Raw genomic sequence first — 7,674 nt, forward strand, 5'->3', positions numbered from 1 at the left:
ATCGATTGACCCATGCCAAACTTCATCAATCCGGTCCAGTTCAAGTCCTTCCAATTCCAGATTGTGAGTTGAACTCGGCCGTATAGGTTGTGTGGTTACTCGTCGGCAGTGGTTATCAAAACGCTTTGCGTCTGACACAAGGCGAGGTGGGTAATAATAGTATAATAAAACAAGTTATAAATAAAAAGAAAAAGAAAAAAAGAATAAAAATAAAAGAAGATAAGATAATAAAGCCGATCCAAATATGTATCTGAATGAAGAAAGAGAAAAAAGAAAGAAGGAGTCCTTAGCTCAATTGCCGTAAAGAAGCCTACTAGACACAATGACGATGATTATTAGAGGCAAAAAAAAGAGGAATGAGAATCCCAATATAACGAAACAAGGAAAAGAGGAAAGAAAAGAAGGGAACCAGATGTACACGAGATCCAGGGATCAGGGCCTACTAAATAAGTCGACGCAATAAGAATTTAGCTTCCACCTCTTTCTCCATTTTTAGATCGTGACAGTAGTAAGGTTTTTTTTAAGTAGTGACCTAGTTGGTTAGACCTGATTCTCCAATCTAAGGAACCCATGTACATCGTGTCGTATTTACTTACACATGTATGTTTTGTACTAACTTATGTACGTATGTAACTATGTGTATACTGTCATACATGAAGGTAGAAAAACACTAATTAACGGGCCTAAAACCGAATACCGAACCCCATACGTAAAAACCTAAGATTTTTATGGAGCCCTTGATCCCCTGTCTGGTCTGTCCTGTCCGGTCCTGTCCTGGACAAACCGTAAAACGACATGCTGGGTAGGCAACTTGGCTTAACTGGGACCAAAAATTCCGATACTTTGGTGGCCCAATTACAGAATTACTACAGACTACTTGAGGGGAAATGGCAGGACTAAATTGATTTAGTTTAAAGTTAGCTGCTGTAAAGTTCCCAAAAGTAAAATTTTCGTGGTTCTTTTTCTTTTCTTTTTTTCCCTGCTTTTCTCGGTCCATAGGTTTCACGGAGAAAAGTTGACAGATTAGACAGTTTTCTTTACTTATCACTAGGTCGTGCTAACTAACTGCTAAGCTAGCAAGAGAAGCCCAAAAGTGGGCGCCGGCGAAAAGTGGACGACGGGCTGAATCAAGGTTATGCAAGGCAATGACCCTAAGTTCCATTGCTTCTTAGTATGTAACTATGTATGGTATTCCTTATGGGGCTGTAGACCCAAACTCTGTTTCTTTTCTCAATTTTTCGGGTGCTTTTTCTTTTCTTCTTTGGTTGTTCCTTAGGGCCGAGAAGGTCTTTCTGAGGAATGTACGTACCGCAGAGTTGTAGGTCCTTGAATGTATACCTTGATTTATGAGTGCTAACAGGGGTATGTAGTACTACATACATAGACACTGGCAAAATATTGTATTTCTTCATTGTCAACGATTGCTATGTAACTGCCAGTTTTCCATTGTTAATCTATCGATCTGACGATGGATCATGCCATCCATGGGATTGGCACCCACGATTTGGAGTGGATTGTGGAACCATCAGGGTGGATCAAGCCAACTACGTACATGTGCAGGTAACACTACCTATTTCAATGTGTCTAGTACGTAGTAGGCTGTATTTCAGAAATATACGTTGAATCATCCATACTACGTAGTAGACTCGAAGATTGCTGGGGGGGATTCCAATTGCAAAGAACAGGAAACAGACTCAGATCGGATCGATTGGTTAATTCGTTAAATTAGTCGCAAACTTAATTGCCAGCTACTGCGAACCACACTGTAAGACTAACTGTACATACTTAACTCCGTCTGTACATATTTGGACTAGTGGGCGTATCTAGATGGTATTCCAATACGGAGCTCCACGGAGTAATCGGCGTGTTGTTAGGGCTTTGGCTACATAAGCGTCCTGACTACGGAGTACTAGCGGAACCTCCGGTGGAGCTTCAACGAGAATAGGCATAGCTGGGTTTTTTCTCGCCATCTTCAGAATTGGAATGACGATCGTGTCAATATACTGCGTACATACCACATAGTTTGCTCCCTACGAAGATACGTCTCGGGAAGCAATCTGTGCTTGAATAATAAATTGTTGGAACCACCCCCAGAACACGCTCCGGAATTTGTCTGTCGCATCCCGGTTGGATTAGTGAGCCCTAATCCGCAGTATGTGAGTCGTACATTCTATCCCCTCTAGCCTAGGTAGTACGTAGGCAGTTACGGAGTACAGTAATGTCCTACCTCTTAAGGCTCCCTGTATATCAAATCGAGGCGAGATTGGCGGCTCCATCTGTCATGCAAAAGCTTATGAGCAGCCACGGGACCTGACACGCCTGTCAAGCCGTAAGGAGGCGAGTCTAGGACTGATTGCCCGGTAATTATTAACTACGTACCGGCGTAGGGTCTAGTTGCTCTCGTAGCTAGCAATCGCAATTTCTAGGTCGTTAACTCGTTAAGCTCTCTAGGTGGTTTTATGAACTGTTTCGAGCGTTTTGACGCGGCAGTACTACTTACTACATGCAGCTTACTCTGCTTGAATCATGCACCGGACCCTGCACACTGCAATCCTGATCCCCCATACTCCATACTTCTTACTGCAGTAGCAGGTTCGAGCTGCATACAATTAGCCTAAAATGGGCATAGGGGGAGAAAGAGAGAGCGGGAGGGAGCAATAATGAAAGAGTTCCGGTAGTTACATTCCCGCGTTCTATGTCCGTGGAATCCGCAGAGTCCGTACCGTGGATGCCTTGCCCCGATTTTGCTTGCTTTTATTCTGTTTTTCCATTCCACATTAAATCATTGCTGTCGGGGAGAAGACCTCTCTGATGCATACACTCTTCGGGGTAACTAGTTAACGGTTAAGGTTTTCCACACATCTACATTATCTAATACATATTGCCACTCCGTCAGATTAAGTTACAGAATACAAGAAGACTATGGTAGTTAGTTACTCCAACAACACACAGACATACAATCCTGTGCGAACCATAAAATCGGACGCAAATCCCACTACGCCAAGCGATTGACCTCAATCACCTCATGAGTCAGGCAGGCAGTCAGCATCATCCATCACACGTATCCATAATCTCCAAAATTGTTGAGAAAAGGGATCTCCGATCTTGTCTTTAGAGCCATAAATTAGGGCTCTTCCTTTTTAGTACATTAGTATTGGGATCCTCGTTGGTACCTTAAAAAGAGGTGTCAGCACCTAACTGGGCCAAGTGGATTTGATCCATAACTTTGTTTGAGAGATGCGCAGAAGGAACTGACCACACAGGAGCCAGGAAGTACGAAAAAGAGAGAAATTGTTGAGTATGGGAAGCATAACGGCGGCTGATGATTGGAGGTGGCTGATGCCGTGCCGGTGGAATACTTACATGTATGTACGTTCTTTATGCAACATGCACTGTGCCAGCTGCCAGCTGGCTTTGAATACATGGATACTAAGATACATATTGGTACCTAGGTAGTCTCTACCAGGCCATGGCTAGGGAGACATTGAATGAAACCACAATATGACTTGGATTGGTGGTCATCGGGATATATTCCCATCCGAATATCCGTCAAGATAAGAATACTAAGTTACTGACTCGTATTAGCTAGTTACGTGCTTACTAGTTAGTCAAAAAGAGCGAATTCCATGGCGTACGTACGTACTATGTAGAGCCGAGGTCCAGAGCCGAAGAGCTGATCGCCGTAGTTGTCAAATGCAGATCCACGCACCTGATAGTTGTGCATTCTCGCCCGTACATACGTAGTATGTATTGCTGATACGGTAATACGTACACCATACATAAATTAGCATGGTATTTTAGGCTGGCAATAATCGGACATATTAATTTGAGTCTACATACTATACTACTTCGTAGGTAGTATGTAACTAGTAGCACTACAAGTAAGTTTCTGGTTGAGCTGGTTAACTAACCGGTTTGGTATTTAGCAGTATGAACTATTAACCACGATTAGTTGGGGCATGTGCTGCCAGCCTGTCAAACAACTCAGGGGAGGAACAATTCTCTATTAAGGTTAATTGATTATTTGTCAGGCCATTAGGACAGATCCCGATTCATTGCCGATCACAGATACCTACATGCTACGAGTATTATCATTATCATTATTCTTCTTCTTCTTCTTCTTCTTCTTCTTATTACTATTTTCTGCTACCAAGCATAACCTGAGAGATTAAAATGCGAAATATATGCCATGTACTTGCTGCTTGACAATAATCGTATTATAATACAGTCCTGAAAGCGGCTTGTAGCCGTGGCGAACACCTGTTCGTGCCTCCTGTACAATATAATATAATATGTACGCACGTAGTAAGATCATAAGATGCTGCTGAATCCCATCTTGGCCGATCGATCTGAAAAAGAAAATTGAAAAACAATCAACCAATCAGAACCGCTACACTTGTCACCCAAGGAAGGAGCCACCTTCCCAAAAGAGAGGAATATATATGGGCATTGGAAGGAAGGAAGGAGCCAGCCTGGCAGGCGCCGCCCACTTCGATCGCTCCTTCCTTATGCACTTTCTGTCGTCTCTCGAGCCCCTTCCTTTTGATGACGCTCTTACATAAGCCACCAACATAAGTTGTTAACTTAACTAACCTAGTTAAATTAGTCAATTAACGTAACTAACTTAACTAATTCTGACTTCTCGTACGCAGACTGTCGTCTGTTGAGATATCCATGCATCACCATGTTCATCGCTTGTCGACATGCAGCTGGCGGACTGTCCGATGCTACTTGACAGGTCAAAGTGTCTGTTGCTTCCTCGATTGGTCTGGTCTGGTCTGTCTGACAATGGCAAGGCAATGCTGAGTTGAGTTTCAACAGAGTTCCAGTCAGTCCTAGCTAGGCGAGGTTCGTAGCGTATACATGCTACGTACGTATTGTTCTGTCAGAGTGCTGACGATCCAATCTCCACCCATTTTTATTGACCTACATAGCACACCATGAATGTCGAATAGGGATGCATAAAATCCGGATGGGGTCGACGGGGTCAGAGCGATCGCTTATTTTACTTATCATACCAAGCCAGCCTCAACGCAAATGGGTACAGCCACAGTGCCACATTCCAAGGAACATCGAGTTTTGACGTGACAAGTTGACGACCAACTTTGCCGCCTCGGGGTCTCATACAACTGTTTCGGTTTCATGATCGCGAAAATTCCAGGGATCGAGGACGTTTTACCTTTCTGGGGTTTGAGTTTCGACGATTGTTAGAATTCCTTCCGTAGCGATGTTTCATCGTCCCCCAACAATACGATACGTGGGATTCATAGGTTGTCGCGCCGGAACGTGAAAAAGGGCCAGCCACATGCAGCCCAAGAATTGGGTAATGTGCCAATCCATGCCGGCTAACTACTCGTAGTAGAAAGTGTGGTGTGTGTGTTGTGCTGGCCCCGGCCACTAATGCGGTCTTGATGGATTGTCAGAATGTCAGCCGACTGAGTTAATCGTCCATCTATCCACTCGTCGAGACCTTGACTACGTCACAAAAATGCCAGTCAGGGAAAGAGGCTTTTCTTTGACCCTCATCGAAAAGCCAGTCACGATGGAATACAACAGGAGCACATCCATTTACGGAGGGAGTCCCGAGGATATGGCGCCAGTCGTGGGGCCAGGGGCAGAACAGCGCTAAGATAGCGCCCCTCTTTTCTCCTCTTCAGGAGCCGGAGTCTGAGTACAGTGAGAATTAGGAATCGTGACGATGCGAAACTTTATCCAGGAACTTGTGCCAAAAGTCTAAACATGGTTCAGACGGAGGGTGGTTCTGCGGATGACATACGTATTGCCCCTACTAACTAGTAGGCGTGAAAATGGTATGCACCTCGCTTAGATGACAATGTCGGATTGGACACCGACACAGTGGACACTGCAATGACACTGACGTGCAGAGGAGCGCAGGAACGAAGCACACACTACGGTTCGGCGAATCCTCGGTTTAGGTTGGGGGTCTTTTTTGAGTGTATCGCTGTATGCGGGGCTGACAATACAATCGGAATGACAGGCTAGCTGTCATCGATACTAGTTCGTTGAAATTAGTGGCGTGCAAATGTAAATTCATCTCGATTGAGTCCTCGTTCTTTCTTGACTAGCTCAGTTTGAATCGCTTTCTGATGCAGATCACAAATTATTGATTGACCCTGGTTGACAGCGTGACTGGCACCCACAATATGGAGCCAGCCTCGTAGAATTTCCATGGAACTCAATTCTCTGATTGGGCAACACATCGAGACGATACGCACGTCCGTCCAATACCGACGAAATATTTCCGCATCCGGCATGGAATAAGAATCGATGATCCACGATACCAGGCGTTCCACGTTTTTAGATCGAGATCGAACATTGTATGGCGAGTTGTGGTACAGACAGCCCCAACCCTGGAAGCCCACGGAGTAGTGTTTAACCCCTGAGAACTCATTCGGTACAAAGTACGCGGTGCGTCGAGTTTCGACTATTGAAATATTCAAGACCCTTCAGATGATTGTCTAGGTTTGAGGCAAATATGCCAAGGATCAAGGAGGTTGACCTACGTCATGCTTATTTTTATTTTTTTTTTTCACGTGCCGTGGCACCTGTGTCCTACGTAGTACGACGTTTGGGGCTTGATTCTTCTTTGAGCCGTGGTCAAACAGTGACTATGTATATGATCCTTTGAGATTGAAGCATAAATATACAATAGATCTTGAGAGAATACTGTAACCGGTGAACCTGTAGCTTCTAGCAGCACCATACAGAGAGGCCGATACCTTCTCCCTTCCATACCACTAATATGATGCATGTGCAAACTCCGTCCCTGGATGGCATTCTACAGATCGGATGGCCCGAAAAAAAAAAAAAAACAAAAACAAAACAAAAAACATGTAGCCCTTCCTACATACGCAGTGCCACATCAATGCAACTAACTGCACCGCCACAATCCCGTATCTCAACGACTAAGTGTACAACATGCAAGCAAGATCGTGATTAGATCGAAACGAGGCTACATTAGGGCATGCCAACCTATTGAATCAGAGTACGTATGCCTATGCGGATAGCCTCATGCCATGCCATGCAAGATCTCAGATCTAACATACATTAGGTAGCATCCCTGTATGTATGTACATACTTTATGTCCTTGCTTCTCCACGGAGTGGGCGGTTGGATATCCATTCGAGAACTCGGTGCCGACTTTTCTCCTGAGTTATGTAGATAGATAACTCGAGTCACCTAGAGGATGCTACAAGATGAATGGATGGATGGACGGATGTATAGTAGGGAGTATTATAGGTCGGGGTCGTCGATCAGTTGCGTTCCTGTACTATTCTGGACGAGTTATAAGTTTATGAATGTACTCGTAGTTAAAACAAAAAAAATCTGTTTAGTCTCTTCAAAACCAATGATAATGTGTGGCTGATATCGCGTTTTGGATCTCATTCTATTCGGTAGGGAAAGTGGTAAAGAGGAGAGAGGGCTTGTACTACGTACTACGTATAACCGTATATCTATCCTCAAGTATGCGAATGTAAATAATCTAAACTTAGACATGACTCGTGTTCATGCAGTCGGTTTCAAGCCACACTGTGTCTTAAGATCCATATGATTCAACCTCGAAGTTTCGATTGACGTTCGTGAACGAGAATTTCATTTTTGTCAGGTCCCAAATCTATTATATTTGTAATATAGTGTACCAGTAGGTAGAGT

This window comes from Talaromyces marneffei, chromosome 5, assembly GCF_009556855.1.
Source record: "Talaromyces marneffei chromosome 5, complete sequence".
NCBI lineage: Eukaryota > Fungi > Ascomycota > Eurotiomycetes > Eurotiales > Trichocomaceae > Talaromyces > Talaromyces marneffei.